Raw genomic sequence first — 12,283 nt, forward strand, 5'->3', positions numbered from 1 at the left:
CAAATGTAAACAAATAGGGCTTCTATGGTTACAAATTTAGCCTTAGCAGCACTTAAACAACTTTTAAATTGTTGATAATTCCATAACTACTGCATGCAGGTTAACTAAAGGCATAAAAACCTTAATCGGAAGATAAGAACAACACAATTCAATCATTTTACGGAAAAAATGCAAAATTCACAAGCATAAAAGAGTAAAGAAACTGAGCTCACTGTACCGAGTAACAGAGTGGATATATATATATATATATATATATATATATATGTTGTATGAACTTAAATCCATTTAGTGCGAATACAAGTTATTATTACTTGCGCAATTGCTGCAAAGTTAGTTAATAATAATATACTTCCTAAACAGTATTGATTAATTGATTATATTATCTCCTAAGTTTAATTAAAGTAGAATTATTTTAGAAGTGTGCATCCATACTGGTAAGTTATATTTTGAAAGATGTTTTGAAGTAATTTGAAAGCAAAATGTTAATAATGTTTTAACGGGGACTGGAGTTAAATCATCACGAAGAATAATATTACAATTGTAAAAGGAAAAATTAAAACATGTAATTATTGTCATTGATCGGAAATTAGTTGACTTTTCAAGGGGAACAAACCAACTCCCGTTCAATGAACAATAATTGATAAAAATACGTAAATATGAAAGTGTTTCGTCTTTACTCGAGTTATAAGTTAAAGCCAAACCGGCAATTCTAGTCAGGCCAAATATTTCCGCGAATAGTTGCTACTCAAAGAACTTATTCTCATGAAGCATTTTAGTCAATTCAATTTGGAGTAAAAATCAATTACTGTAGAGAAATCCTGTAAAACTCGAGTAACCGTCCCCGACACTATCATCTTTATGCATTTGAGTACTATATTATTTGTAGAAATTAAACATTGGAAATTGTCATTATGAAATCGAATTCAAAGTAAAGTTGAAATAAACATAGAAGATTATAAAAAAGTTAAATAATGCAAATTTTGTAAAAACAAATCAAAGAAAACATAAAAATAATATAGAAAATAATATAAATAAGATCAGTGAATGTACATGAAGATATAAAGGCCAGAAAGGTATTAAGTAACTTACATTCTTTCTAGTGGGGGAGTTGGCAAAGTGTTCTCTTCGTGTCTGACTTAGAAGTGTAGGGTGTCCGAAAATTCTTAGCGGTAGTAGGGGCTTTGAATAATATCAGTCGGTAAGACTTGGGTGAAGTAATTAATGGTAGTGGGTGGGACTTGGAATTCTTGAGGGATGTATTTTGTGGAGTTCTTATCTGAGAGAGACCATCTGTTAAGATTTTTTTGAAAATACTAGTGAATGGAAATTAATTAATTTCTGGCTAATTGTCGTGTCGCAATGATTAAGAATTTAAGAAAGGAAAAAGGCATTTTCGCTGTCCAAGAGCTAATAGACAGTCTAAAGGCAGGAAATAGGCCCATTTTTTTAGTAACAGTATATGTCTGAAGACAATTAGCTTTTTACAATATATACAATTGAGTAATTACACTATATACAAATCTTTCAACTGACAGTCATCCAACTTATACCGCCTTCTCAGGTTTAGGAATAAATTATCATATCCCTATCAGTTAAATGATTTAGAATGAGTATTTAACGCCTGCTCTTTTAAGGCAATGGTTGATAAATTGAAAGGGAATTAGATTATTTTTGAGAATTTTGATAAGGATCAAAATTTCGCGTTGTAAATCTATTGTATCTGTGCATATAGTTTTAATTCGTTGTATTTGATTAATTATAGTATTGTTAATTACTTTTTTGGATATGTTGGAGTTCCAATTTATTAATTTGTTAGTATTGAAATTGAAGTTTCTTGTTTTGTCAAAAAGTAAAATTTTTTTGTAGTTAATGATTTGAAGATCTAGAAAGTCTATGCTATTTTGTGAATTATTAGTTTTATTAAGTTTAAGACAATTCGGATAAATGTCGGAGTTTTCAATTTTACCAAAATTATTAATTGTAATAAGGTCATCAATATGTCTGTAGGTGTGTTTGTAGTAATTTAACTCTTGTGGTTGTAGATTTTTTTGGAAGTTAAATTCTTTGACAAATAAAAAGATATTACAGATCGAGGTGCTGGAATGTAAGACCATTGGCAATCCTCTGACTTGTTTAAAAAGTTGATTTTGAAATTTGATGTAGTTATGAAAAAGTGTGCATTTTAGGTAGGTTTTCCATTTGTCAAGAGTCATGATATTGAGTATATTAGGGAAAAGTTTTGGTAGATCAAGTAGACTGGTATAGATTTCTTTTAGAGGAAGTGAGGTATATAAGTTTTCAAAATCATAGCAGTTAATGTTTTGGATGTTAATGGTATGAATGGTATTAATGACAGGAGTGTTATTATGAATGATCCAGCAATAGTTATGATTAGTGTTACAATCATTGAAAATAAATTTACAGATTTTATTAAGTTGAATTGAAAAATAATAGTCTATATTTTTCTTGTAATTATTAGTTCCATTAGCTATAAATCTAAATTTTAATGGTGTTTTATGGAATTTGGGAATCGCATAAAGATTAGTAAATCTGTTGTAGTTTGCATTGAAAGAAATATTGAGTTTCTTATGAAAAGTTTTAATCCTGTTTATTATAGATGTTTCTGTAAGGTTGGCTGATTGATAAGTAGTTGCGTTGAGAAGTTCTTTATGAATAATCTCAGTGTAGAATTGTTTTCATATAATGCTAAAGTTATTAGTTGCTTTATCTATTTTTGTAATAGTAAAAAGCTGTTTTAATTTACTAATATCTGATGTAAGTTGCGACCAGTTCAGTGTACTTTTAAATTTGAGGAGACTGATTTCTGTGGATATGCGTTGAAGAATTTTAGCTTTCCATTTTAAGAAGGTATCTATGGGTAAATTCAGTTGATAGCTTGCTTTAACTATAAATTCGTTGATGTTGTTTTCGAAAGTCTTGTAACAGTAATTTGTAGTCATGTTTCTGACTGGTCTAAATTTTGTACCATAACTCATTAGTGTTTCTAGTTGATGGTTTTGTATGATATTCAGGTTGCCAGTAATTATGTGCTGGTGATGAGAATCTACGTAATTGCTGTAAATTGGTGTCTTACAATGTCATTCTGCAGTTTCATCTATTTCATGGTGGTTAGTAAGCAAGTTGCTTAAGGTCCTTTGATATTTAAATGCAATCATTGGTATAGTGTCAACTGCGGGGAAGTAATCTTTACAATCTCTGATGATTCTTGAGAAATGAATATTGTCAAACTGCGGATGCAGAAAATTGACTTTAAAATAAATTTTGCGTTGAGTGAGACTATTAGAGAGTCTGAAAAGACTAAAATCAAGAATCATGTCTTTAATGATTTGTATGTCGTCGTAGCTTTCTTGAATGAATTTTTTTAGTTTGATAAGGAATTTATTAGTACAGGAGTGTAACCAGTTGAGAAGTTTCTTGGGAAAGCAGTCTGAGTCAAAAAAACATTTCAATTGTTTTTTCAATGCAAGTGTATTCAAAGTGGATAAAAATCTCGCATTATTTTTTATTTTGCTTCCTCTTTTTCCTCTCTGCGTTTTGATGCTGTAGAGTTTAAATTGGCTGAAAATAGACTTCTTAGAAGTATCTCTATGACTATGTATATAAGTGTTAAGTCCATATGGATAAAGTGAACGTTGTTTTAGTATATAGAGAGATTCCTGAAAAATTCGTGTTTTGTGATTGGGTATTATATCTAGTATCTGAAGTTGAATAGAGCTGAAGTCATGGTGTTTAAAGTGTTCTAATTCTGCTGTATTAAGTTGTGATGGTGTACTTATTTTAATGCTATTTTTTTGTGCGTTGAATTTTTTGATTTGTAGTTCATTTTATTGCTTTACATCATTTATTCTTTATTATTTGTCATTATTAAGTGCATGTAATTGTTTTTTAAACCTTAAAAATTGAGAGTCGCTTCTCTTTTTCCCCCCCTTTCCTTTCTTCTCATTATTTATATTTTTGTGTTCACATTTGCATGTTCGAAATTTTAACCTTTCTTCAGTAGTGCTAATCAGCATATTTTGTTTAGAATTTCAAGTTATAAAGCCCTTTTAAAAAATGAAATGATTCTTTATCTTGACAGTGTTTCTATTTTAACTTCATGCACTAGCATAGTATGATACTGCATATCAAAAATTTTATTTATTGAAACTTAATTTTACCTCTCATTGAAGCATTAGATTTAGTATCAATTCTTTCGTCAATATATTTTAATAAACACTCTAAACCTCCAGAAACTTACATCAAATAACTCAAGAAAGCGTCCTGGACATAAAATTTCTTAGAAATTGATTTAAATATGCCTTGCAGAACACAGAAGAGGTATAATGTAAAGCAAAACATAAAAGTAATGCCCAAAATCTGTTGAATTTTATTGTTTCTTGTGCAAATAATTTAAAATTTACTAATCTTCTTTAATTCATTTTAAAAATATTTTTGTTGTAATTTGAAGAAATCTCAAAACTCTATTTTTAGTTCTAGTTGCTGGTATAAAAATGCTCTCAGCAGAGAAAGGATTGAAATCCATTAATGTTAAACTGTTACGGTGAAATATATTTTTCGAAGACTATTATAAGAATATATTAAGCATTTATTTATACTCATTGATACATGTAGTGATTGTTATCTGAAACTAAATGTTAATAAAATGTTTAAATATTTAATGTACAAGATTGTGAATGAAATTTTAAATATGAATATTGTCGTAATTTTTTTTTTTTTTTAATTTTCCTTCACTTGTAAATTTCTATTAGAAAAACTGTGCTCATTTTTAGTCTTTTTTAACTCTGCACTTGTTTATTAAATCTAATTGTTTGAAAGGTGCTGAAAACTATATTACTATTCGAAAATCGGTGCTGAAAAGAATAAAATGCATGTAAAAATGGGGCATGCAATGATGTTTTTAACAGTGGGGGACCAAAGTAGTTTGAAAATGATGAAAGAATTTTGCTATCATTTTTAGTGCCATACTGGTGTTTTCCCATTGTATTTAAGAATTATTAAACTGTGCAATAAATACTTTCACATGCAGTGAAAATCTTTGTTGGTGTTTTATTTAACAGTTCTTTTTCTATTATGTAGTGATTCAGTATAATTCAAATTTAGTAATTACATGGCATTGTTCATTATCGAAAATCTCAGAGATCCATATATTACAATTACCATAAAAAGTTTGAAAATCATTATTTATTGTCATTTCTCCCAAAGTCACCTTGGATACATTGAGAGTTACACCTGGTTAAGAAAATTTTGAAATTTTATATTGCTTTGCGAAATAAAATTCAGTTTGATTCACCAGTGAGAAAGACTTCTGCGTTCATCATCTTATCTACGATTTCTGAAAATGAAAATGCAAAACTTTGCACTCATGCATGCTTTCTAAAATAGTTGTTGCCAAAGGCATGACTTTATCTTTCTTCCAAAACAATAGTAATTTCATCTAATAAAAATGACTGTAGAATATACTTACTTTTATAAAATTCCTTTCACGTAAAATTTTTAAAAGGTATTTTATTGTCAGGAGCTTTAATTTCAATTCAGATTTTTCTATGTTTATATTGTTTGCCAAGTATATTAATAAATTTTCAGGCAATAATCCATTTTTGTTTCTTTCGAAGCATAAATTGCTGTCTGTATACATTTACGCTCCAAGAGAAAAAATGGATTTTATAGTAATTAGAAATTCCAAAGCCCTAAACAGGACTTCAGTTTTTTAAAATTAGAATTCAGCCAAGATAAGCAAACCGTTAAAATATCTTGGCATTATTTTAGATGATAAATTCGGTTTAATTCTGCATATAGAATATCTGAATGATCTCGGCAAAACAAGTCTTCTCCAGATGTCAAGAAAAACCTGGGGCACTTCTAAAATGTCGTACCACACGATAACAGTGCCAGCAGTCTGCCAAGGAGCAACTGCTTGGTGTACCACGTTAAATGGATATAAAGTCGCAAAAATTCTCAGCTTGCAAAGGCAGATAGCCCTCTTTATCGCCAGAGTATAAAGAAATGCGCCGATAAATGCAATACTCAGTCTTGCAGTCCTCAAACCACTATGCCTGGGTAGCACAAGAATGGGGCATAGCGGCAAAAGTCTTGAGTAGGAGTCATCACACACAATGCCATTTACCTGAACACTGACTATGAGAAGACAGTACCATCGGCAGATGGTACCCGCAGAGCAGTGTGAAATTGATAAACAGATTTCGGAATGGTTAGAGAAACGAAGGATATGCCTTTATCCATTTTTTGCAGCAATTCAACTTTTTGTTTAATGGACTTCGAAACATACTTTCGCTTTGTAGATCCTTTACAGATTAGTAAATATATATCGGAAATTCTATTTGACATAATCGAAAGTTCTAGCTTACTTTTATAAAATTGCTCTAACATTCTGCAAAAAATAATAAGCCGGTTCCAATTCGAAGATTAAGGAACAACACAATCTGCAACATTAACTGAATTAGATAATTTTAGCTTAGTTTATACCGTCCGTTATATTAAACGCGCATGCGTAAACGTATTACGCGCACACGCATATTCGCAGCCGTAAAGATCTTACGCGCATGCGTCAAAGCGACTCATGTGCAGAAAGTTTGTAGCTTTGAGGTCTGGATTATAGATCATTCCAGATTATGGGTGTCCGAATTAACGACTTTTGACTGTATAATCCGATGGCTCAAAATCTGAGTAATGTATAGCCAGTACCTTCTGCACGAAAATGAGGAATAACTATATTTTTCAATGATCAAATTGACTGAGAGGTCTTTCAAAGCAGAATTATTTTCAGTTTTCAAAGCAGTAAAGTGGGCTTTCGGTAAAAACTTGAGAACAATTTTTCTCATAGGCAGCATATCTGGTACTGAAGCATAAGTGGTGGCACCTCTAAAAGAGAACTGGTATATGCTGTTAGGGAATGTATGCTCAGTAGCGATGGTCCCATCGCCTTGCAGTGGATCAAAGGCCATGTAGGGCTCGACAGAAATCAAATGGCAGACAAGTTGTCAAAGGTAGCAACAACATACATGTTCCTGTTTAACGGGACATATTCCTATCCTGAATCAAGACTGAAAAGAAAATTTAAGTTATATGCGGACAACAGCTGGCAAATGCAAAAGGATGCAGAGACAACGACGCGTATCATACATAATTATTTTCCTGTAGTTTCGTCAGCCCTAAAATCAGAAAGCTCTATGCTGACCGAACTGTACCCAAACACTATCCCCCCTTTATTTTTGCTTACTCTCCAAACGTCGGACAAGGTCCGACAGTCCGTTAACCCTAAGGAAGTCGAGAACAAGAAGGGGATTAGAAAGTATGTGTTCTCTTTAGATACCTAAACAATCCAAGATGTGTTTGGCCGAAGCATATGTTTGTGACACTTTGTACGGGTGTCGAAGACCTGCTGTCATAAAAAGAGAAGCACTAGATATGGCCACTTGCTAGTCATGAAAGCTCAGTCTACGAGCCCGTGGTTACTATGCTGAGTAGCGATGGTCTCATCACCCTGCAGTGGATCAAAGGCCATATAGGGCTCGAGAGTCATTGAGTGACCCATTGACTAATGGGCGACCCCAATTACTCCATCATATTTTGTCACATTTTCAGGGAGAATAGCTCCAAAAAAAGTAAGGCCAGAGGAGGAGGGAGTAAAATGAGTGCACGACTCTTTTGCCAATTTCTCCACTGTTTCATTGTTATAAATATATCTACATGAGATGAAAATCCATTGAAAATGGATATCAAAGAGCGGCGAAACCAGCTTTAACTTACGCAGGATAGAAAGACTGTTTTTTTATAGCCCATTGTGATCCAGTTGCTTAGTTGCTGCAGGGAATTACGGCAATAAGATAAGGTCCACAGATCACCAAATTTCTCTTCAGCTAGAATAGCTTCGAATTTCGCTGTCTGCATTGTCAGCAATTTTGCTACCGTCAGCGAAGATCTTAGGGGCATTTTTGGTATGCTGTTTATGATTTCCGGGGCCAACTATTTAAGGTAGTTGGTGAAAAAACTGTTCTTTTTAACAGGCGAAAGAAGATTAAAGTAAAAGTGGTCCGTTCAGAGTCCCTCCGAGGGATTCAAGTACTATTGTAGAGAGATAAACTCAACGTCACAGTAAGGTAAGTGCTGAGACACGATTTGACTGAAAGGATTTTTTTTTTCAATATTTGATGTTTTCTCCACTTAATTAAGGTTATGCTATTGCTTAATTGTGTTGAACATAACTAGGAAGTTTGTTATAGTACCTTACAAGGTCCGCCTGTCTTCTAAATTGAAGAGTTTGCAGATCGGTGTCAAAAGGGGTAATTGCTGAAGGACAGCTATTGCTTAGACCAAAAAGGATACGGGCAGCGCTTAATGGGATTTTTTCTAATTATTTCAGTTTGGTATCAGAAGCAGAAAAATAATTTAGAAATTCGAACTCAAGAATGGACTGGATGAATGCTAAATACGTGTTTCTAAAGGCATCAGCTCCCCAGTCTCTGCCTGCGATGTGTTTAAGAATGTTCTGGCATTTCTTACTTTTCAAAACAATATCCTCAATATTTTAGAAATTTAAAAGAATTTAAAAAAAATTTAGAAATTTTAAAAATATTAAATGGTTTAACTCACAATTCTAAAGGCGATAAAAAAAAATTTTGCAAAATATTTTCCGGTTTTCATTTTCTAATTGGTAAAAAGTTAATGTCATTTAGATAATTTAAAAGGCAGCAGCTTTTAACTTAACACTTAAATATTCGACTGACATAAATGCTATAGAAATTCAATAAAAAATAATAAAATCTCACTATGTCAGCAAGTTTGGTACCATCAATAGATCTTTAAAAATATTTATCAATTATAATTTAGTTTAATAGTATCTGGATTAGGAAGCAATGTTAAGAATGTTTTAAACTTTGCCACTTACTATCCATAGGGCAAAAGGAGCTTAAAATGTTAAAAAAAATACATAGTCAAGAAAATCTGTAAACATGACCGTTCTCTGTATAGAGCATAGAAGTGATTCAAATAGAACATAAATTAAGTAATCAAAGAGATTCCAAAAAATTTATTAAGTGATTTGCTTTCTTAAGTGAAAGAAAGAAAAAAATGCAAATATTCATGGAACATTTATGCAATAATTTTTACAGTAGGTAAATTAGTATTTATATTACTTCAGTGATGTTTGCCATTTATCAAAAAAATCTGATGCGGGCACTACATGACTTCCTTGTAAGAATACCAGGCGGCCCAGCGTGCAGAACCACTATACCACGAAGGCTCTTCCTTGTAAGAAATATTAAATTATCCGCCTTTTTTCCTGCATTTCATTTAAACTCCCTCGAATTTCATTACAAATCTCTCATTCAATTAATTCAGTTCTCACTTCGCGGCAAGGCAAAAATACATGAAACCTTAAAATATCTTCATTAAAAATTGAAAAATATAGAAAAACATCAAACACCAAATACAGTTAAAACAACTAAGAAAATTATTGTCAATTAAAATTAGAGTTTCTACGCGAAAACGAGCAATTCGGCCAGCAGGCAAAAGGCAGATTTTTCGGTGCACAAAACTAAAAGTTTCCTTTTGGTTCCACTCGGCAAAAAGACACTGAAGCTGCAGAAACTGACTTCATTCACTATTCTGCTAAGTTTCAAACATAAACAAATATGGCTGTTATGGTAAAAATACCTGATGTGAACATCACATGACTTCCTTGTTTGGTCTGTTAAATTATACACATTTTTTGTAGCACTTCATTTAAACTTGTTTCGTCGAATTTCGTTAGAGATATATTTCTCATTTACTTAATTCAGTTCTCACTCGTGGCACGTACATAAAAACTTTGTAAATAATATAAATCTGTAAATAAAAATACATAAATATTCATTAAAAATTGTAAAATAGAGACACAACCTAAAACACGAAAAACAGTTAAAAGCACTTAAAAAAACAATTTTTACAATTAAAATTAGAGTTTCTACGTCAAAACAAGCAACTGGGCGAGCAGGGAAGATAAAATTTTCGGTGCGCAAACCTGAATGTCAGCTTTCTTTTCCAGTGAACAAAAAGGCAGCAAATTTGATGTACCAGCTGATTTAATTCATTATTCTACGAAGAGTTTCAAATTTAAACAAATGGTTAGAACACAATTTTTGCAATTAAAATTAGATTTTCTGCATGAAAAGAAGCAATTCGGCTAGCGGGCATTGTCGGTGCACAAAACTGAAATTTAAATTTTGATAACACTGAGGGAAAAAACTCTGAAGTTGGTGCACCAACTGAATTAAATTACAATTCTATAAAGAGTTTGAAATGTAAACAAACAGTGACCTAGTTAGGCTTAAATCGTTGACCAATTACACAACTATGGCATCCAGATTTACTAAAGGCATATAAATCTTAGCGGGAATATTAGAACAACATAATTCAATCACTTTTAAAGCAAAAAACGCACAAATTAACAATATATAAAAATAAATAAAAAGGCTCGCGAAGCCAGTTAACAGAGTGGCTGTATAACAGAGTATATATGTTTATAAATTTATACATGTTTCTTGCGGCAATTGCAACCAAAATGGGCGGTGCACAACTACATGTTATAAGTCCCATAAACATGATATCAATGTTCTTAGGCTACTCAGTGTTGAGTAGTGCGAGGTACATACGTACGCACGAACGTCATGAAAAAAAAAAAAAAAAAAAAAAAAAAAAAAAACTTTTTTGACTTCCCTTTTAAATGCTTTTTACAGTTTGTTTTAGAAAAAAAGACTCCTCTATTCTGCGCGTAAGCATAGATGTTATGCAAAACATCGTTCAAATGGATTCGAGAGTGGTCAAAGTGGATATTTTCTTTGAAATATGATACCCAAAAATTTTCTAGATTGCAATAATTCCTTTATTTCGCACAAGGGACTAAAAAACTATCTATTTCTTCGCAAGAATGTCAGACGTTTGAAAAACGCTGAATTGCATGGATCAAAAATTTTTGTTATTGATTTCTGACATTCTTGTGAGGAAGGGAATAGTTTTTGATTGCTACTGTAAAGTTTGACTTTTGTCACATATAGCTGTTGCATCTTCCGATTAAAATAATGTTTCAGCGTTTAGTAAAACATTTTTATGCTTCAAATTAACAGATAAAAAATAAAAACTTGAAATTAGAAACTCTAGATTTGTTTCCTTAGTCCTATATTCACTAACCAGAAAGTTTCTCAAATGTAATTTATTTTTCTCGTTTCTGAAAATACAATGAAGTCTTCTGAAGACATTTTTTGAAGACAGTAATTTTGTCTCATATTTTAATATGAATATTTTTGCTTTAGTTTCAACTCGGGATATAAAAGGGAATACCTTTTGAATAATGGCATTACTACTAGAATTGCTAAAGAAGTAAAGATAAAGTGGCGAAATATACATTTCACAGTCAATTTGTATTATTGTTATAGAGATAATTTTATCGCGGGACAATTGTGAGGAAAATTTGAAAACTTCGTGGCCTGGAATTTTAGTTATTTTATAGTTATTCTGCTGAAAGAATTTAAAACACATAATATTTTATATCTATATTGATTAAAATTAATTGGTTTATAAATTTTATTATATTTATATAATTGAAAAGTATTCTTTTCTTCAGGAGTAAGAGTTGCATCTGAGAAAATAAAGTAAATAACATACTATCATAAAATACTTAACTAATATGTTCAGCAAGACGAGAATTATACAAGAAAAAGTTACACATTATTCATATTAAGTGGTATTTTGAAGGAACGTTGTTAACAGTCGATTTTTTTAAAATTTTAATTATGAAACTTAAAATTTAGAAGATTGCTATAGTCAAGAATACGAGAACTGGGATATAAATTCAACTTCAAAATCTGACAAATTCGAATCTTTGTTTGAGACTGATTTCAACATGACTGGCTTTGTGTGTTTTGTAAAACGGCGTAGAAGCCCCTTCTTAAGCAGCCTAAAATATATTTTTCTAGTAAAACTGCATTAAACAGGTGGAAATTTGCAATCTGATATTTCAGATTCTTTCTTGTCTTACAAATGAAAAAATCTCATGTGTACACCACATGACTTTCTTGTACGGAGTATTAAATTATACTCATTTTTTCCTCCATTTCATTTCAACTCACTTCCTTGAATTTCATTAGAGACATATTTCTCATTCAATTAATTCAGTCCTCACTTCGCGATAATGCAAAAATACATAAAACCTCAAAATATCTTTATTAAAAATTGACAAATATAGAAAAAAATATAACACCAAATACAG

The sequence above is a fragment of the Stegodyphus dumicola genome, chromosome 5, assembly GCF_044657685.1.
Source record: "Stegodyphus dumicola isolate Sdum_Otavi_A_Nest chromosome 5, ASM4465768v1".
NCBI classification, from domain to species: Eukaryota; Metazoa; Arthropoda; class Arachnida; order Araneae; family Eresidae; genus Stegodyphus; species Stegodyphus dumicola.